The sequence below is a fragment of the Cygnus atratus genome, chromosome 3 (assembly GCF_013377495.2).
Source record: "Cygnus atratus isolate AKBS03 ecotype Queensland, Australia chromosome 3, CAtr_DNAZoo_HiC_assembly, whole genome shotgun sequence".
Taxonomy (NCBI): domain Eukaryota; kingdom Metazoa; phylum Chordata; class Aves; order Anseriformes; family Anatidae; genus Cygnus; species Cygnus atratus.
The window spans coordinates 115,441,750-115,464,072 of NC_066364.1; positions in this window are offsets into that span (position 1 = coordinate 115,441,750).

Sequence of the window (22,323 nt, forward strand, 5' to 3'; positions counted from 1 at the left end):
TGTGAAAACTTTCCAGCAATTGCTGATATACTGTTACAGGGTCTCTCATGACCCACCTATTGTTGGGGAGTTCTGATTTTTGTAAAGAAGCATATTTTTAAAAAATGGAGTGCGTGGCCAGGACTAAACAAACTGTTTCATGCAGTCCACAGGAAACAAGCATTGAATGGCAGCTGATATTCAAATCCCACTGCACCTGTGAGTCAACGCTGCTATTGTCAGCTTCTTGGTCATTATCTGGTTTTAGGGTTTTGCTTAGAGGTCTTGCTCACAAGCCACTGTTTGGCACTCTCAAAACACAGAATAACTGGTATCAGCTGGTTTGTAAGTAAACACTGAGAGTGAGTGGTGAGGTAGAGTTGAAATTGCATCTGGTCACAAGCTTTTTTTTTTTTTGTCTTTCCCTATTTTTTTTCTTGAATATCTCTGAAGGATATAAGGCCCTTGTTTGTCAGCCTTGGGTATTTGCGTTATTCATTCAAGGGATGGAAAAAAGGTGAATTACACGAATTAAAGTTTGGGTGTGTTTTACTTCTCCCTGCAACTTTGGAGCATGTCTATCCTCTATGACATGAAATAGCTTGAGTAAGAGGAACCCTTTTCACTTGTTTCAGATTTGGGGCAGGGTTTGTTTCATTTTGAAATTATTATCCTGGCAGAAACTTTCAGGGAAAAAAAATCTTTTGGCTCATTTTACTCAGCCATTGAGTGATATAGATAATTATGTGTTGTAATTTTGCTTATTACTGGAAACTCTCTTACTGTGACTTTGTGTTTGGGCTTATAGCCTGTCTTGTAGTGCAGAAGAAGGAAGTCTTTTCACCAATAGCCAATTTTTTTTCTTTTTCCGTCTCTCCAAACTCCTTATGCACAGATCTTAGACAGAGACTTGGCCACAGTACACACTTCTATAATTCTCTCAATTACAGAAAACATTTGCACAGAATTATCATTAGTACATAATATTTTGCCTGGAATAATAGCTCAGTTTTACATGGGAATTTAATTTTATTAATACCCGGTTATGGCATCTCAGCCCTATGTGCTCTCCCTTGATTGCATCTTCTCCAGAGGACAAAAGCTTTAACTTTTTGAGGCAAGGTTGTTTGTTGTTGTTTGTTTTTTTTTTTCTCCCCCCCCCACCACCATTGGATCCTGTGTGATTCAGCGCTTCACTTCTTGTAATACCATGCCAGAATATGTTTTTTATAGCCCAGAATATGGTATGTGTAGCTGTATTCACCTGTTCTTTCAGAAATATTTTAATGGAAACAACCAAAGTATCAGCTGGCAGTTCATAGTTGTCCACAGCCAAGTGAACCACGGAAAGCTGGAGTGAAAGCTTCTGCCCCAAAACCTCTACCCAGGAGCTAGCTAAGATCGTACATCCACAACTTAGTCTGCCCCGCAGTTCAGGGGTTTTGCCCAGGGATTGCTGTGCTTAGTTTAGCCAAAAACTGAGAAAAATATTTCTCATCCCAGAGACACTGCCCACTATATGATTTATAGAGCATATTACACTTTGATGAGATGTCCTCTGTGGATGATGCCAGCTCAGTCTGTACAGTGTGCAGACGTTTTTCAGTGATGAAGCATTCATTGAAGCGTCTCTTGGGCTTCCCATGGATAAGACAGGCCAGAATTCCTTAACTCATCGAGCCCAAGTTGGTCATTCCTCCCCGGCCCCACTAACTCAGAAAATGTCAGCTGTTTTCTAGATAGCAAAGGCACATTATCTTCAAATCTACAGCATGATAAACCTAATTTTAAAACTACTTAATCCTTTTTTAAATACTGTTAGGCTATGTCAGGAGGTTGTGTGAAGGTCATTTCTTTTCATGATCTTGAAAGGGAAACATTTTTTTGGACTTGGTGTTTTTTCTATAGGAGGAACAAAATGAAGCACTGCTAATCATGTGCATCTGGCTTTTCTTGCAGTTTCTGCAGGGTTAGAAGTTGCCTTTCCTGAAGCACATCTTACTATTGAGAAAGGAAGGTATAAGTACTGCCACACCCCTAAATTGATTATTCTTGTAGGATTTGCTCATCCTATTTTGGCTGTTATGAAATGCAATGGGAGCAATTCCAGCTTGAGCACATCACTCCAGAGTCAAGCAGCCCATGATGTCATAAGGAATTCCTTGTCGTAAGGGACGTCTCCCAAGGAGAGCATTTGCTCCGCTGGAAAACAGCCATCCGCCCACATGTGCCTTCCCCACCCAGCTACTCTGTCCAAATAACCAAACCAAAGGGAGTGCTTTGATTAATCGGAGTGAGTAGGAGTGATGCCATGACAATACAATAGTGTGTCTGCTGTAGACTATTCTTGATTTGCATTTGAATGTTTGCAGTCCTACCCAACTGTAGCCAAAGGCAAGGAGTGATAACCTGTCATGTTATATAAAAACAAGTTTGGAAAAAAGTGGAGGAATACAAGATAAATAGCATATGTTCTTTGGGTCTATTCTTTCCAAGCTGTTCCAGTCATTGCACAAGTTGCTGTTTTCTCTTTTTAATGGAGGTTTTGTTTTCGTACAGTTTCTATCTGAATAAAAAAATAATTAAATGAGTGAATGAAAGCACAATCTATTGCAATTTGAAAGGAAATATGAAATAAGCGGGGCGTTAGGGCCAGGCCCTTAGCAAACGGACAGGAAAGCGAAAGGATAAGTGGCATCATTCATACAGGAGCTGGACAGAAAGGCTTCTGCTCAGTCGAGGTAGTTGTGCTACCTTAGCTCGTGTCACATGGATGTTCTCTGTCTTTGTTTCTGTGCTGTTATGGCACTGAAAGGTTGATCTGGAAACAGCAGTGAATCATGTCACAGGGCTTGAAAGTTCCCCTCTTCTGCTGAACACATCTTTTGTTCTTCTATAGCTGATTGTCAGTTATTTAAGTTATGCAGTAGAATTAACCTACTGATAAAGCCTGTAGTGAAATCTTGTTGGCTCTGTTTAAGCTTGTTTTGTTAGGCTGTTTTAGGAGGCTTTCCCACCATGTGTATTACGTAGCCTCAGAGGCAGAGGACTATCCATCCTATAAATAGGGGAAAAATATAGACTGGAGAAGCCCTTGATAAATGGAGGATGAAATATTCCCATCTCTTAAAATTACCTCCAAGGGTCACGCTCTTTTAGGTAAATCGAATACCAGGAGGGTATTTGTCAAAGTGGAAAGCATGGAAAGTCTTCACTTCCATCATGAGAATGGGAGCCAAGTCAAACTCACAGGTAAATAGTTGTAGATCCAAATTATTACTGACACATCCCTCTGTTTTGGACTGAGTCCTCTTAACTACAAGCCTAAATATGTGAATTCCTCCTCTCTCAGAATAGAGACCATGGTGCAGTGACAGCCTGAGGACCTCATTCTCTGTACCCCACATGGGCTTTTTCACATTTGGTCCCACTGAACTGAGAGATTTTTCTCTACTGAATCTTTTGCAGTGTGATTTCCTTTACTTACCCTTCCCACACTCCACGAGGTGCCTCATCACTGCTGTCACAGCAGAACAGTGACCAAAGCGGGGACACACAAAGCTGCACTGCTGACAGTCCTGTTTCCTCATATGCAGTTTTATCCTCCCTGGGTTATTTCATGATGGCTGGCTGTACTGTAAAGCTGCCTAGTCAACCCTGATCTCTTTGATACCAGGCCTGTGAAATACCAATTAATTCTGATGGCAAGACATGGCCATGTAGCTTGATGCTGGTAGATGTGAATGAGAGCCCAAAATATGAACTTACTCCAGTCATATTTATGCATGTTATCACCATGTTAATACTGCCTGCGATCCAAGCAAATCCCTCCTAAAACACAAGATGTTTTAGTTTAAGCATAGTACTGCATGGACGTGACTTGCTGGCTCCTGGATTAGAGCTAACTTGCTTTTTGCCGGTGCAGAGTGCAAAGCTGAAGGGCTGTAATTGTAGATGAAGTGGAGGTCTGTGTGCTTGTATGCATGTGCATGGACGTGTTAATGTTTAGGATCCCCTGGACCCTTGCGAGATGGAAGCCTGCGAGATGCAAACTTTTTTGTTTGCTGTTTTCAAGTATCAGGTTTACAGTCCTTAGGTCTGAGAAGAAGAGCATGAAAATGCAAGTTATTCTTACCTGCTACAGAGATATGTGGGCACTACATACCTGATTTAGTTAGCTCTGCTGTTGTGGTAGCCCTGCATGGCCATTCCGACTCTAAAAGTCATGTAGGAATTGGGATTCTTGCTTTAGTTTGACCTCCTCCAAAGGAGCTGAGCTAAAACAAAACCCAATCCTTCTGATGCAGTTAGAATTTCATCAGATTTCCATCAAGGCAGCTGTACTAGTCTAAATTTACACTTCAAGCTGTTCTGATGCAACTGAGCTCTGCAGATACCTCGTGTATGTTTAGATAGTTTGAAAGCATAGCCATAGGTGTGGGATTGTCCTGTGCATGAGAAATGGGTGTTGGCTTCAAAATCCACTGTTCCTGGGGCCTTGCCAAGTCAATCCTAATGGAATACCAGGTGTGCGTATGAGCAAATGTATGTGCGTGCGTGTGTTGAGACTTAAAGCTGGAAATAGGGATGGGCAAATAGCTGTTGAAAAGGAATTTTGCTTTTGCTTTGTTCTGAGTGAAACCTCACAAATTGGTTAATTTCCACCACATAACTATCTGAGAATAAAACCACAAACAATTAGGTAATATTTTGATTTTTCCTTTTAAAAATTGTTACAGCTTTTGGTTTTATAGTGTGGAAGGCAAAGCTATTTTCAAATTTGTAAGCATTCCTAGGTACCCTCACCATCCCTTCTTGTAACTGTCAGTGAAATGTATGTGACATCAGATCTGTATTTTCTGCTGGGTCTCCTCTTTGATTGTACCTCTTTTCTGGGGGGAGAAAAGGGTCTCCCTGATGCTTCATCCTGAAGGGGAAGAGCTTGGGAGGCTGACCGTATCCCACCAGAGCAGTTAAGGCAGAGCAGTGAATAAACCAGCAGAGCTTCATGACAATTTAAATGCAGCGCATATGTTTTCATAGCAGAGCTTGCTCATTTTCTGGGAAGCTGTTGGGCTGTTCCACTCATCCAGATGTTTAATATTGTTAGTGACCTGCAGCTAAGTCTCCCAGCACTTTGCTTCTCCTTGCTGTGGAGGAGGCCTCTTCCCAACAGAGGGAGGCAAAAGATTGACAGCAGAGAACTATTGCTTCAGAGGGAAAGATGTGTGTGGGTGTATAATGAGGGGACTTCACAACTAATTCTTGGTTTTTATTCATTTTAAGGGGCATTCAGTTGCTCTAGAGATATCCCATGGAGTATTTAATTTATGGAGAAGTTCAGATGTGCAGGGTTTTGATTTTGGTGACTTTTCGTTCCCTGCCCAATGGCAGAAATTGTTTTCATAATCTGCCCTGGGGACTACGCTGTGTCTTGTACCCTGGTTATGTGCACAGCCCGTTTTGAAATATGACTTTTTGTTTTGAAACTGAAATAGTTCCAACTAATAACACCTTCCCTTCAGAGTTTCAGAAGTGACCCACCCACTATTGAATAATAAGGCTCAATAACCGCAGTTTCTCAGATAGTGTGCAGGGAGCTGCCAGTATTGCTTAGGGACTAAATCAGGAAATCACTGGCTGGTGGTATGAAGGAGTCTGTTATCCACATGGGATCATCTGCCCTTACAATCTTACATAAGAATGTGGGCTAGAGATCTTCTGTTTTGAAGATGTCCTGCATTAATAACAAAACGATGATACGGATTTGAAGAACAGAGCAGAACACATCCGTTTCCAGGTAAAGAAAAGCTGTGCTTCGGTCCAGAGTAAGTTAAAATCACACACTTATGTGAAATCCGCAGTAAAGGACATTTATAGTGGAAACATTGACCAACTGTTAACAATAGCCGTGAGGCCAGCTTGGCTGTAACAACAACTGGAAATAGCAGGCAGTAGCGTTACAAGGCCGTATAGGCTAGGGCAAGTTCTTTTCCTTAATCTAGCCTGAACATTCAAAGAGAAACTCCCAGAGCGGCTGGCTGAGTCTTGTCTTTTTTTCCATTAATTGGCCACGGTTTGGTACTCTGAAGTTAACAGAAATAACTGCTGTGATACTAGCCCAAGCCTAAGCATTGCCAAAAGTCATTTTATTTCAGACCTTTCTGAATTACAGTATAATTTCCTATATTGCTTACCTAAGAGACCAGGAAGTGGGCCATGAGTCTGCTTAGTGAAAGTCTCCTAGCTTTACATGACATAAAACTTCATTTCTTCTATCTCTGGGAAAATGAAGTCAGGGCACTTCCAACTAGGATGAGGATATGGGATGGTAGATTGAGTTTAGAAAGATTCCAGTGATCCAGTTTCCACATTCATGCCCTGGTTGCCACTGTGAGCTTCCCCTGGAGACTGCACAGCTGGGTAACAAAAAAATCACAGCTCCTGTGGATCTTCTTGCTGTATGCCGCCTCTCCCCTTGCAGGTAGGCACTTCCCTTCCTTTCTCACCAATGTGCAGATGAAGAGGCAGAGACGAGATATGGGGAAAACAGTGTGATGACATGTAAATCTCACATGGTAGGATAATTTGAACCTTAAACAGGGATCCACGGTTCAGATCTTTTTTGTGTTCTGGCTCTGTGGTGTGTGATGCTGCAGGAGACGCATGGTCCCACTCCTGTACAAGCCACAAGCTCTTGAAGATGAGGTTGTTTTCTGCTCGGTGGCTCCCCAGTAAAATGTATCTTAGAGCTACAGCAAACAGACAACTAGCAATAGCACTCATGTTCTCTGATGATGTTGATAAGACCTGGAACGTCAACTTTTCAGGATGATCCAGATTAGTGTTCTTCATGACAATTTAAATGCAGTGCATATGTTTTCATAGCAGAGCTTGCTCATTTTCTGGGAATCTGTTGGGCTGTTCCACTCATCCAGATGTTTAATATTGTTAGTGACCTGCAGCTAAGTCTCCCAGACAATTCTAGCAAGACCTGTTCATCTTGTTTCCACAAGATTATGAAATGCTGTGTAGTAGGTGCCATTCCAAGGGCCAAATTCAGAGGTGAATATAACTGAGTTTAAGCAAGTTGAATTTCAGAGGCAGTCTCACTTAGTGCAGTCTACTGATTTACTTGTTGAACATATAATTGAAAGGTCTTCATGTGTACTCTCTAAAGTCCTGCACTTATTAACTTAGACTCTTTTGGATTCACTGGGCCAAATAAAAAGATGTATATGTTATATTCATCCATTCCATTAATTTCCGCTTCCCGCAGATATTCTGTACCAAAGCTTCAAAGATACAAGATGTACTATCCTCTCCCCTAAAATAATTTGTAGTTCATTTTGGTTTTATGCAACTATTTAAATTCCCTTAGATGTTGGCATAGTGCTTAGCTATAAAAGAGTTAAGATAAACATTGTCTGAAAGTAATGATGCTAGCGCAATGCGAAGCTTATTATTACGGTGATGTAGTCAATTCATTATTACTTTAGCAAGGAATCCTTGATTTAAGAGACAGCTTGATCAAACAGATTAAATGCTACATCTCATCCACCTGTCCTCCCACACTGTCTCTTTCCATCAAGAAGAAGTTAAGCCTCTGCAACTGAAATGAGTTTAGGAGTAAAATAGTACAAGCGTTATGTAAAAGGCAAAAATGAGAGAAGTTCAGATGGCTTGTATTGCAAAATACTTGAATGTTACATCAAATACTTGGATCTTGAGTGTTCTTTTGATTAAAAAAAAAAAAAGAATTGAAAAGCTAATGATATGAAATTTATATTTTTTAGAAAAAAGCTGCTTAAATTTTCAAACTTGCATCCTGATTTTGCATCTTCTCATTGTTGCTTGGTGATTCTGAGTGATATAAACACGTGATTCTCAACAGCAGCTCAACCCTGAGATTCAAGACCTTTTAATTTGGATACACAGGGCACCACGACATTTAGGACTAGGAATGTTGTCTGTACTTCTTAAAAGCAGAGCACTGTATTTAATAATGGATGAAAGATCTCTCTCTAAAGAAGATAATTCTTCTGTTGTGGAGAGAAATCAGCAAGCACATACACGTTTATCTGAGAGTTAACCTTCAAATCAGTAGTAATGTTCCTAATCTCATGTATAAAGTTAAATATCTGTATGTTTTAATACTTACTAGTATAAGATAGCTGCTTTTTTCAGTAGGAGTGTTCCTACTTATGCCCATAACATTTCTTTTGTTTTACATTCTTTGTTTTTTCTATCAATAATGTCAAGGTACAGAAAATGGTATATACCTCATGAAAATATTTTTTACATTGTGCCTTCTCCAAACTATTGGTAAGTTTCAGGACTGAAATGGAGGCTGAAATTTAAAATTCTCAAAATCAAGCTACCTTGACTTGTAGTGAGAGTCTGATAGTGAGGTGTCTGATTTACCTTGTCTCTGGCAGAGTAAAAGTAAAAGTCAGCTCATTTTCAGAAAGAAATCAGGAACATCAATTGATAAATATAGTGTAATATGGACTACAAGACATGGGAGTCTTGGTAGCATATTTGGATTATATAACATACATGCATATACACACATTATGTATGCATGCATGCATAAGGATTATTCTCTGAGTAAAGTCATCCAAAGTCACAAAATAAACACCATGTTTTTCAGGTCAACACTTTGTTGCACAAGCATCAGCGGTTTAGGTACCTCCCATAGGCTTTCACTGTAAGATACAAGAGTAGATGGAAATGACTTGATTCTGGTCTTTCCAGCTACTGCGCTTGAAAGCAAGCCAGAAATATTGAGAAAAGAGAATTATTTTGGGCATTTCAACTTCTTGCCAGAGTCAGCAAGATGAATAGATATAGGAATTTGAAATAAAAGCAAGACAAGTTTAAGTCTTCTGACTGTGCAGTTCAGTTTCAAGTTTAGGGCACAGATTTAAAAAATGCTGTTGCCTGAACTCTTATGCCCCGGTCCCCAGAAGGCAGCTGCTCTCTGCATTGCAACCCCCCCCCAAAAAAAAAAAAAAGTTATAAAGAATCGAACTGGAAGAAGTTTACTCCTTCAGATCCTTTACTATCCAGGTTGTTCTGGTAGTAGGATTGTCATTCAGGTGCTATATGAGTGCTGAGTCTTTTTACATGCAAGAAAAGTAATAGCTGGAAGGAATTCACACAGCTCTAAAAGGTATTTGATGTTGAAATCTGTCAGCTCCATCCAACTGGGCTAAATACAGACGAGAAACCTGAAATGGGATCCAGTGTTCACCCTTAAGAGGTGCAAAATGAAACTTCTGGTCCAAGAAAACATACACAAAGGTGATATGGTATTGCTGTGTTTTCCTACTCTTCTAATCTTGGATCATGCACAGAAGTCTTCACTGGCCCAGATCTCTGCATTTGGGTGTGCAGCTGGAAAAGTAGAGGAGTTAGCTTGAGTAAAATCAGGCATAATCCAAACCGAGGTCAAAACTGAGATTAGAGAGTGGGCAATTTGTTGTTAGTGGTTTTGAGCACCTCTTAACGTTTTGGCCTGGACATGATTGCAATATTTCTTTAAAAAGCAGGAAGTACAAGATAAACCTCACATGAAAACCTCTTCCTCTGCAATTTCTAACCTAATTTTGTTGACAAACCGTATGTATACATTGCGACTTGGAAATGTCAAAATGTTTATTTTCAGTCAAAATGTTTCAACATTTCAGACTACAAAAATGTTCTGAACTTTTGATTCTGTGGGGAAAAAGCTTTGGGTGTTTAATCTTGATTTGAAATGAAAATCATAATATCCTGAGGTGGAAATCTTGATTTTGGGTGCCTTATTGCACTGCTGTCCCCATCGGTTTGGTTAATGGTCACAGAAGAAACGACCAGCTTAAAGGCAGGGCTCAGGCTGACCAAGCAGCTAGCCAGTAACTGATGTTTAAAAGATGCCAAATAGTCTTAAAAAAAAAGCTTCATTTGTACAGTTATTCCAAATAATAAATGAGACAAGGCCTGTATCTTTTTTCCCCCATGTTTAAACAGAACCTACTCTCTTCCTCCGAGATGGGACAGGTCGCATCCTAAGTTGATTGAACTGGATGTGTTTGGATTGAGGGGAAGTCCCCGTTTCCATGCCAGGGTGCTTGGGGGTATTTATAGCAGGCTACCTGCAGAAGCAACCCCGTTGAGCCATAAGCTGAAGGCTGGGGTAAGGAGACAGCGCTGAGGAGCCTTCCTTCAGGGTCGCTCTGAAGGCCAGCAGGGGCAACAGTGCTACCCCGTCGTCACAGCGGCAGAGATATGCTGTTAATTATGGCCTTCAGATTTAATCCTTCTGGAAGGACATCCTTTTCTTTGTAAGATCCCTTTCCATAAATGACCTGGGTTTTGCATCTTGAGTTCATCATTTGTGGCTGACTTCAAAGAGAAGGAGATGGCACAGTGCATTTGATAATTCAGGGCACAGGCTGAACAGGGAATGCAGGTGGCTGCCAGGGTGGCACTTTGCTACGGTGCGTTTGCAGCACGGAGGATCTTCAGCAAGCAAACTCTGCTGTGAACATTTAGGAAGGAATGGGCAGGGTGCCAGCAGGGCTTGTGAGTGGTACACAAGGTGCACCCTCAGCTTTTGGCTTGATTAATGTGTGCAAGAGATAGAGGCAATCGATTGCCATCATGTTAATATTAGTTAATGACCAGCAATGCCTAGCTCAGTGTGTTTGATAGTGGAGACCTGTTAATTCACTTACTCCCAAGGCTTGCTTTAGCAGATGGAAAAGGATTATTTTACCATATTTTCAATGGCAATTCAGGTCTATTTTTATCTATTTTTTGGCTTGTGTGAAGGGAGACTGCCACCTGTTTTTTGCAGGTTGTTTTCAGCACTGCAAGCCAGATTAAAAATTGGCCTAGTTAGTGCTTCATGGAAAATGAATCTGTTGCTCAAGCACAGAATAATGAAAGCATCCAGGGCCAGTGCTGGCGTCCAGCCCTCTGCAGTTGTGTGAACTCTTGCTCCAGTGAGCTCTTCTGGGTCATCGGCATCCCTGCTGCTGGGTCGCGACGTCTGCTCCACAGGCTGCTCCTGCCTCCTGGCTATGACAAGTACAGGAGAATGGAGGGGGTTTTGGGGGGCTGCTCTTTGCATGGCGCCATTTAGTGCTGGCTGAAATGTCTGGGAGAATAAGGATGCTTTAGCAGAAAGATCTGGAGAGCCATTATGACTTTTGGGAACACAAAACGTTTTAGGTGGACAGCCTGTAACAGGGAGTTACTTTCAATCTCACTGGGGTTTAGCAACATCTGGTTTTAGAGTTTACCATTCTCCACTCCTTGCATTAATGTGGACTCTCTCTCTGGTACAAATAGCCCGTAGTTTTCCCTACCTACTGCCATGCACACTCCAGCATCTCTGAGGCACTGACAAGTCAGCCCTGGGAGATGTTACATGCGACTCTATTTACAAGCACCTGACTCAGAGCTCATTTTATTTGTCACCAGGAACTCCACCAGAAGAGCTACATCAGAGCTTGGCAGTGATGTTATTTATTCCAGCTTCTGTCAGGGTGGCTTTCTGGTTTTATTTTTTTTTGTTGTTGTTGTTCTTGGGGTTTTTATTTAGGTTGTTATTTTGTTTTGTTTTTTTACAATTCAATTGTCAGACTTTCTTGCTTTCTCCATTTGTACTTCTGGACCCACTCAACAAGCATGAGCTCCTGTATACCAGGTCTTTTCAGCCCTCTTCCACTAATTAACTTGTAATTTCATCTTCAATTTTGCTCAATTTGGTACTTATTCTACTGTAAACACCCATTTGTTCCACTGGGTAACACAGCTCTCTGAACATCTGGAAGTCATCATGTGTCATGAATGACATGATGTATCCTCACTGTTAGACGAGCACAATGCTAGATCTGATGGATGGAAGAAATGTGTCAGGGTGAAGATTAATACACACTTTGGTTGTGACTTGTGACTCACAGGGTAAACTTCATTCTCTCTTTGATGGTACAGATCCAAGATCTGCATTTTTCCTCTCCCATTTTGGTCCTGGTTTATAGCACAGAAGCTTGTAATAATGACTCTAGAGCTTTTGATAGCTGGATCAGAACCCTTCACTTCAGTTTGTTCCAACACATCTAAATAAATTGTCACTTTTGTATGCCACAGCTGTGCACAAGACTTTCTTCTGGAGATGGTTTGCTACCCTTTGGCTAGATAACCAATGAGAACTTGATCGTGTTTGCTCCTTGCACGCCTCTGGCAGTGCACATTGTACAATATCTTCTTCGAGTGCCCTATGGCTGAAGGGTTAAACAACAGCTGTCTGAAAAAACAAAGGCATTAATATTTTATTTCCCTGTTACAGTTTCATACTGATTTCTCTTAAAATGCCATCTCGTTCATCATCCCTGCCCACCCATGTTTCAGTAGCACTGTGAAAAGGCCCCTTGGGAAGCAACAGGATGGTATCTTAATGGGAGGGCTGCAGCTTAGCTTCCTAACGCGTGGATACTGATATCACTGCCAGGTGATACTGGCAGGAGCATATTTTTACAAGCATAACTGATACTGTAGGAAAGAAAATGCACAAATTCCAGGTTTTAAAGCACTTCCTTAGGCACACTAGATCTGGGCAGGGTTTTTTGCTGTGGCCACTTATTCTGTGTCATTTATCATCAAGTAGGTTCTTGGCACCTCCTTCAAGAGCTACTCGTACTTGTATTTCCTTGGGAGAAGAACCAGTCAGAGTGAGAATCAAAGCCCTCTAGCTGCTTGTGGCCACTTGTGCCTCAACACATGGGCTGTGTTCTGCCCAGGACACCACAGGTCTAAGCAGAAATGGGTTTTTATCTTATTTTATTTTGGTTAGCAAAGAGACAGTAAGCTCAAAATACATTTTGTGGGGAAATACAAAAGGCAGCCAAGGAGAGCCTGAAGGCAGGGCTAGAGCTGAAAGAAAGCCTGGAGTTTCAGCAGTTTATCCCCTGCCTGACTCCAGCAAGGGCTCCAGTCTGGCCAGTGGCAGCACCAGCAGCAAAGAAGATAGTCAATACCAGGTCCCTTGCAAAGCTGAAAGTTGCAAAGGAGGCCTCTCCAGGTGCAGAAGCATTCATAAATTTCTAGATAGATGCTTTGGGAATGTTAAAAGGTCACCCTGTTCACTTATACCCTTGTTGGTTTTTTTTGTTGTTTTGTGGTTTGGTTTTTTTTTTCTTTTTTTTTCTTCTTTTATGTCTTTTACCTGGAGTCCTGGATCTTTATGGTTTGATTTAAATTTTATCTTTCTAGGAACTGCATTAACTCTAATTACAGTCTTCTTTATCACTATTCATTATTATATATTTGGTGAGCAGGGAGCAGGAAAAAATAGAGAAATTGTTAGAGACTGTTTAGAGTGGGAACTACTGTGATGGTCATTAGAAGGGAAATGTGGTATTTTGTCTGTGAAGTCTGTCAGAATGAGGCCAGAGACAAGTGAGCAATAATGAGGCTCCTGAAACCCATCTGCAGGTGTGTAGCAGTAAAATAACAGGCAGGTGCAGAGAGCGAGTCTTTAATCACAGTCTTGGCAGGGATCTTGTTCAGGGTCTGCCCTGTTTGGCTTCTGTGCAAAGGAGAACATTTAGTGGCAAAGGACTCAAACACAAACTGCAACTTCTCCTTGTGCACCACAGATTCTTTTATTTCTTTCTTTTCAATGTACCACCATCCCAGAAAGCGGAAGGCTTGTTCCTAATAGCAGGAATAGATGACTGTGTCCTTTTCCTTGTGAGAATAGTTGGCTCTGATCTAGAGATAAATGCCTATGTCAACATTTTCCATAAATACTGCAACTGCAAAAAAAAAAAAAAAAAGGTTTTCAGACCAATTTGTTTTAGCAACAGTTGTGATTTATTTTGGATTCCTTACCAGTAAGTATTTGAGCAGGTTAAGTAACCTTTGTGTCACATTCAAGGACAATGCAAGGTCCCAGACAGCCTTGGAAATGAGTGGGAAAAAGGTATTTCTAACATTGCAGAATTTCAAGTGTTTAGTTTAATTAGTGTATACCAAATTAGGACAAAGATCAAAAGTATCAACATCTGTGATCTGGGAAAAGTGAATGGGAAAATAAGTTTGCAGCAAGAAAAGATTGCCATATCATGGGACATATACAGGGGGACAAAGCATCCAAGTGGTCCAGAACTGTGATTTTCCATCCTTGTGCTCTGAAGATGCACCTCTGACTACTGAGCTGAAGCAGCTCGTCTTCCTGCCCTCCCCAGCAGAGCCATCCCAGCCCTGCTGGTCTTTCCTCTGAAAAATGTTAACCCTCTCTCTTTCCCCTCCCAACTGCCTCCATTTACCCTCGATAAAACTCCCAATTTCAAACAAGGAAAAGTTTTGTTTGAAACCAGGGCGATGAGGAAATGATGATTAGCTCAAATCATAAGCTCCTGTGCCAGAAATTCAGAACATACTGAAAAAAACTATACCTATAGCTTGTGTGTCCAGCCAAAACTAACCAGCCCAGCTCCACGGCTGAATTTCAGCAACCACAGTCCAGACGTACTGGCTGTGGTGAACTCTCAGGCAATAACTACTTTTAGCTATTACTAAACACAAAAATTTAATTAGTGAGTGCTTATGTTAAGACAACTGCAAGTCACCTATTGACAGTTGGTCAAGGGAAGAGTGATGAATTATCCCATTCATTTGTTCAGCCCAAGCTGCACAGCACATCAGTCTGCTGCCTTTAGCAACCAAACCTGGAGCCTCTGCTGCAGCTTCAAGTTGCTGACCTGAAGATCCATGGCAAGACCTACATAGGATTATGCAAAAAATTGTCACGTGTATACCTCTGTCACAAAGCCCCTCTTTGGATGGCTGCCATTTGCATCACTTTTTTTTCCACAAGTTTTTGTTAGTGAAACTCCGTAGTTCAACTGTTCCCAGTTTCCTAAATCTTAACTGTACTACAGTACTTGGTGACCTGACAAGACTAGGGCTTTTAAGCCAGCCATTTTCCCGTCCTAACTTATTTGTGGGCATCTTCAGAGTCTTCTAAAGATGGATGTCATGATGGTTTGTGAGTCTTAGTGTATTCAGGCAATCAAGGGATGATGCAGCCTCTTGCCATCAGGAATGACGAAGGCTAAAGCCCCCAGATTTGCTGTGAAGCAGCAAGTGAAGACTTCACAGTGGCAGAGAGACTGCCTTAACTGGCAAGCTGTCAGGTACTCGGGTGTGAACCTGTCTCTCTGCTGCATTAAGCTTTGAGGAGGGCCTGTTGCAAGCTGAGGCAAAACTAACATGGCTATCTGATCGACAGGGAAGATCTATACCTCTACACCCATCCATATGGGCACGAAACTCACCGCATGCCTTGCGCAGGGGATTCTTGGAGCTGCTGTGAATTGGTCTAAGCAGCAAGTAGTTCAGACCCCCTACATGTTTAAGCCTAAAGGGCGCTGCAGGAGTCTTCTGTGTGGTCTAGCATCTACGACATTATTAGTAGGGGTTATGCTTGTCCTGCTGGCTTGTTTGCAGGAAGAGCTGTGTGGTCTTCACGGCGCTCTTTGAAGTTACTGCAGAGTCACGAGGACACAATTAAGATGAGCTCAGAAAGGCTGATTTCAGGTGAACCTAGAACATTTGGGAGGATAAGTCTCAGTGCTTGCTGCATTCCTCATGCAAAAAAGACGGAGAACACCTGATAAATTATAGCCGTGCCTGAACAGTAGTGTGCAAAAACATTTTAGCTGAGATAAATCTCAGCTAGCAAACAGCTCTCAGAGGCAATGAAGTAAAAGCTCAGACTACCTGTGTGTGAATTATGGCAGACTAGTGTATGCTTACTGTGCTTCTGGGGCAAGCTAAAGAACATATCTACCAGGCTGGAATCTAAAATCTTTGTGTAGTTTTGATTTTTTTAACATTCAGCTGATTAGGGTGTAATACACGTTTTCAGGTCCCTTCTCTGCTCCAGAATTTCTGTCATCTCTTGGGAAACTCATTTGTCTTCTCCACACGCTTCATATTCAGTGAGGATGTCAGCACCACAGTGGGCCAAAACCTCGGAGGTGCTCCCACTAAGCTTATGGGAGCCACAGAAGTTTTAAATACTTTGCTTTGTATTATTTTTCTGTTGCTAAGTTGAATGTAACCATCAGTCATATCGGTACCTCATTTCATAATATAATAAATGATAACCCCTCTTCAAAAGAAAACTTCCAGCAGGATTGACTTGTGACCAGCTCTCAGTTCTCTCTACTGCTCCCACCTGCCCATCATTTCTCACAGACCACATTGGATCAAAGTAGTTCCTTGGCAAACTTAGGGGAAGGGAAGGGAAGTTGTGATGTCCAAAGGAAGGTAATAAAAGGTGTGCGTGTAGCACAGGGAGAAGTAGATGCTATTTGCTAGCTGGGGTTCAGTATAGCAGCAGAAAGGAAGTAGCTGTTTTTGAAGAATAGTATTTTAAGTATGTCGGTCCTGCAGCGTCAGGCAGAGAAAGACTTGAAGGTATTAGGATGAAATGGGATTGTTTGGCAAACTTTCTCAGACAAGCAAAAGGAAAGAGAAACGTTAGCAGTGGCTCTTGAACTTTGTCAGATTGTGCAACCTAGTTAAAAACAAGGGGAAAAACACTTCCATAGCTACCCCATGCAGATTTAGGAGCGTCGGTCACTGGTCAAGATATACAGCTTAGGCTCCATGATGTTTCTGACCAATTTTTATGAGGATAAATTTATACATATATATACCTTTATATATATATATATATATAACATTTTTCTCCATTTCTGCTCCTCTCTAATTTCTCTGATTATCGTCTCTCAGAGGCTGTCTCTCCTGCCGTGCTAATACAGGACATATGCATGCAAGAAGTATTTTTTTTCTGAAGTGAAAGCTTGCATTATAGATTATTTTGGAAGACAATCTCAAGAAATGATATCAAGTATTAATAAAACCCGCTTATTGATATTAGCATAAATGCAAAGCCAAGTAATATTATCAGTATCGATGCTGGAACAGTTCCATCACATGCTCTTCACATCTCTGTTTATCTCTTTCAGGTGATCTCAAAGAAAAATGCTCAAGGGGAATTCAGGGACCAGAGATTTAATGGTTGCAGTTTTATAGTCTTTATCAGACCATCAAGGCTGTAATAGAAAGATAGGAGTTATCATCTCCAAAAGTTTTGTCATCTTGATCAACCTTCGAGGGAAAATCATCGCAAGAGAGCCTCTGGTAAGTCTGAATTAATCCAGATTTGGAAAACATTAAATAATTTGTGTTATGTTAACACCTGCAAACTCTAGTCACAGGTCAGGAATTTGCTGTGATAAATAAGAAATCAAAATGGAAAGCAAGTTGTTTTCAAAAAAAAAAAAACACCAACAAACCAACCAGCCTGAAAGGGTGGTGTGTTATCTAGGCCAATTCATGTATGTGTTTGTTGCATAGCATGATTACATTAAGCTCGTGATGTGCAGAGTCAACCGCATCTTTTCAGCAAGCTGGAAGCTCTAAAAATTGAGATAATCCCAGTTAAAAACCTGTGGAACAGGGGGCTTGGAGAATGTACATGTCAGCATGCATCTAGGTGGTTTGAGTAAGACAAAGTGGTCGTTAGGACTGGAAATGATTGGTCATTAGGAATGTCTGTCTTAAGCCTCCTCTCCTGACAATGTGTACTAAACACTATAATGCGGTAAATACTTGTTGTGGACCTTAGCACAATAACTATTTAATGTGTAGATTTAATTAATTTGCATCTGTTTATTGTATTTAGTGGGAAGAGGTTGGAAAGATTTCAGAAAGAGAAGTACAGCTGGGATTCTGAGGGCTTTGCAGCCCTGACTGTATCAGTGCCATACTGGAGTACTTTAGGATATCTGGTCCTTCCTGAGCTGCAGAGTTCAGAGCTGCCTTGCTGTGACTCTGTCCCCGTTTGGCTAAAACAGAATGTGAGCTAACTCAGGTTGTGGCCACAACAGCCGAGAGGGACAGGCACTTCAAAGGATCAGTTCTGCTGAAGCGTTATCTGTGAGTGTGTACTACATCCCCTGTACTAGCCATCCGAAACAGACGTCTGCTTGTATCAGGACTGTCCATGTTGATACAAGGTTGCTGTGGAAGCATGCTCACTGTGCGCTCGGCTGGGTATTGCGCATCTGGTCAAGGTCTTGAGCTTTATTTCTCTTTCGCCTGATTTGGGACTTCAGAAGCATTTTACTCAGTATTAAGCCCAGGGCTATCTTTGTTCCATGAGGCTGCCCCAGCTGGAACCTGTTGCTGGTTGACACAGTCAGATCTTATATTGAGACTATTATATTCTTTGGCATATTACACCGCGTTTACATCTTTTAATTCACCCCAGCAAACAGATGGGTTGTTTTAAGAACCATGTGTAAGAGCTTTCATTAAAACCATTAAAGGACACCAGATGGGGATGCAGAATACAGCAACAGGGCTGCTTGCTACCACGCTGGGCTTCTTGAGACACAGTCAGAGGTGCATAGCTCTTGCCATTCTACTTCTGTTCTGTTCTAAACTTGTCTGCATTCTGGCATTATGGTGTCCCAAACATTTCTGGATTTGAGCTGCTACTTCTTGCCAAGCAGGGTGAAATGCACATGGATTTCTTCATCTGAGTTTTCCAGATCCTATCATTTAAAAATACGCTTGGTATGGCAAATATGATTTTAGTAGGTGTGTTTTACAACAAAGTGTCAAATGAAGTAGAAATTAAAGTTTTCTGTTTGTTTGTTTGTTTTCCAAAAGGTCCACTCTCAAGTTTTGCCTTTAAGTAAGCTAAGAGAAAAGGACTTTTCTTAGGATTTTCAGTGCTAGAGTAACTTTAAGAGGTAAAACTCATCAGTGTCACTGAGGTGTTCTCAAGTATGCTATCTATACTAGCACCTTAAGTATACTAGTGTCTAGAGAGTATGCCAGTGGTCTTAAAAAGATAGAGGAATAAGTTTCAGAAGGAAAGTAGGTCAGTGGATCTAGTAAATCTTGACCTATTTGATTCAGATGTTCAGCTGAAACTGGTTCAAAAAACTCTGATCTGTGGACTTCGGGCTGGAAGTTTTGTGAAATAGATTCTCCTATTAGGAGTTTCTCCTGCCACATCCGTTCCTGAAAGAGTGCCAAAACCTTTGGGACAGTGTCACAGCTGTTTGGTTTTTCTTATTTATGAGTTTAACATCTGCTAGAGTGACTGCAGTAATTAATAAAAAAATTAGCAGTATTTATTATGGTACACCACAGGGCCATAGGAGCTGTTTCTGTATGCCTGTTGTTGACTAACAGTTTTAGCTAGATTTCTAGGGCACATTTAGAAATAACAAAACAGTTGTTTTTTTTTTGTCAGGTATCAGTCTTTCCTTTAGGAAAATACACAGTGTTTTACTTCAATATTATACAAAGGTAATATGTTGTCTTTTGTTTTGAAATTATAACCTGAAAAACGGCCTAAATTTTAAGAGATTTTAAGAAGAGTTAAGTAACCTGGAAGAAAACTAAATAAAAAATCAAGGTTGTGAACATAAATTTGTTTTTAACATTTTCTAAGAGGAAAAAGTCCTGTGTTTAGGTTCAAAATCTGCTTTAGCCCAAGGATAACATAACTATATTTTCCAATATCTACAGATACTTGCTTCAGATTCTTTTATAACTTGGTAGTAAAATGTTTTATTGTATCTTATTTCAATTTCTCTATGTGATGAATAATACAACCACTTGTTTATGTTGAATTTTGCATGTCTTAAGGCAGCTGGAGAGTCTGATCAACTCAGCCTTTGGTACAGGTCTCGTTCCCTGGCTGGTTTTTCCCCAGTGCACCTACCCTCAGCTGATTCTCCTGACACCTAATGTCAGACTAAACATCCCTGTGTAACCTCATGGGAGGCAAAGTGCTCTGTGGATTCCAGTCTGATAGGAAGAGAAATATTTAAATACCTGTTGGCTCTAGTTCTGCAGTTTAATAAATCAGTGGACTTTCAGGTTTTAGCTTTAAATGAAAATCTGTAATGTACTTCAGAAACTTACAGCACTGAACTATGCAGGCTTTTCTAAAGCTAAAACTTCAGCTCTGGAGGTCACCTATTTTGCCCATCAGCCTATTTTGAGTATTTTACGACTCTAGATGCTGTTTTCTTCCTTCACTATCTGAAATTCCTGTCTTCAGACTAGCCCGGACAGTGTGAGCTGAGAGTCCCAGCTGCTCTCTCCCCAGGAGCACATCCAAGCAGATCTGCATCCGCACAAGCAAGCGTGTAAACACAAAGGCTAGCACGCAGACCTTACCTCCTGGTGAACTCTGCCATTTGCTAATTTATCCCTCTTCTAAGTTTTCTCTTGTTTGCCACCTTCTGTGATTTCTTCCTTTAAAGCCTGTGTGGCCTGGCTTCTAGATTCAGAGTGATCTTCTAATACAGCAGTTTCACCTCCAGCTTTGAACATAAATCAGCAGAAAGGTCTCACAGGTTCCTTATGCTCTGTTATGGGAAGGAAGGAGGAATAGAGCAGATACTGAGGTAATGTTATCAAGCTGCCTAAAGTGAGAGAAGAGAATGATAAGAGAAAGCATTGTATTTATGGTTTCTGGCATGTACAATAGCACAAGTCCTATTTGAATTCTTCAGAAATTAGTATCAGATGACTTAGGAACTTCTGGCATATTTGTATCTTAAGTGGTTACAGATAATTTTGCTCAGGCTTTCCTTCAGTTGTTGCATGTGCTACTTTCTGTTTGTTTGAAGGCAGGTTGGGGGAGTCCACAAATTCTTGGAAGACTGGAAAAAAAATCCTGCTCTCACGGGGACTGAGTATCAACAGAGAAGCAGATCCTACCTGAGATCAGTGGTAGCCTCTCTTCCACGCATGTGTGTGTGTGTCTGTAAGATCGTGTGGAAAGTTTTGTCTGTATGACTACTCAGTCTGATGTTGCCATTACTTTACAAATATGCGTGACCTTGCTGCCACCATGTATGATGTGGATATGGTAGACATCTGGTGAGGTAAAGGGTCAGCTTCAAATTAACATAGTTTTTGTCTTCAATCTGGGTTCTCGCATGAAGCACCTGAATGTGGACTTTATAAATGGTGGAGAAAACAAAAAAAAAGGTAATATAAAAAGTACCTTTAGTAATTTTAAGGCATTGTTGTCATCAGAGCACTGTGAAAACCTTGGTACAAAGGTGCCCCAGCAGCTCAGAGGGTGTGTTTCCTTGCTGCTTTTTATTTGTTTGAGTTTGCCTGCATCTGGCCTGAGAGCTAAGCCCATGCCACGGCGGGCAGACTGGGCGTTCTGGACATTAAACCTTCCCCTCCCCTTGTGCAACCTGCTGCATGGTGATCCTGGCAAGCTGCGGGTGGGCACTGACCTGGGTGTCTGCGGGCAGTCCTGCCGCTACCCTGCCTGTGCTACAGGTTCGCCTGAGCTCTTCTCCGGGCACCTATGTACACGTGTAGGAGCAGCCTGGCTCTGACTGACATTTTGCTGGGCTTCCTGGCGAACCTCCACCATGCTCCAGCTGCAGTCGGTGCAGCCGCTTGTCCTGCAGCCTGCCAGCAAACAGCTGGGAGCGTCTGCAGCCTGGCAGAAAGCGGGCTGCGATCACACAGGGCTGTGCAAGCACCGCAGCAGGGACCACCTGCCTCCTGGCAGGGGAGGGAGCCTTCCCTGCTGCCCACGCCATGGCCTCGCCAGGCTCCCACAGTTTCCAGCCCTGGCTTTGGCAAAGGATGCTCTTCTGCCTGATCCTTGCGGTTATGGGTTGGGTCAGCCGTAGAAGAAGCAGTGGTTTTCAATCTCCCTGAGGTCTCCTGAGTCCTAAGGGAATAATAACTCATTGGGATGGTTGGAACTTGACAGGGACCTGGAGGTTTATTACTGTAATTCCCTGGCAGTATCTTTCACCCTTGGGGCAGGACAAGTAGGAGTTTCGCCCACAACAGGAGTCAGAAATCTTCTCCTACAGGAAACACCCAGGCCAAAAGGCCTCCATCCACACTAGTTCTTTGGGAGCAACTCACTTCAGGTTCAGGGAATCTCTAACCTAAGAAAGAGACCTGCTAAATGGATTTGTTACTCGCGGGCTCTCCTGGCTGTATCATTAGCATTTCCATTGATCAAAAGATCAGATGAAGAGGTGAATAAAAGTAAACAAGTGAATAAATCTTTGCATTTAGAAATAATGATGGTTGGGGAAATCCCCCTCTATTCTTAATCACCAACGCTAAAAGATGTTGAGGCAGATTCTCCTTGACATTGAGTCAGTGTTATCTTGACACAAAGGCAGAGAAAATAGAAAATTGCTTTGTGTGAGTATTTTATATCCAGGCTGTTATGAACGATGATGGGTGACTACAGAATCA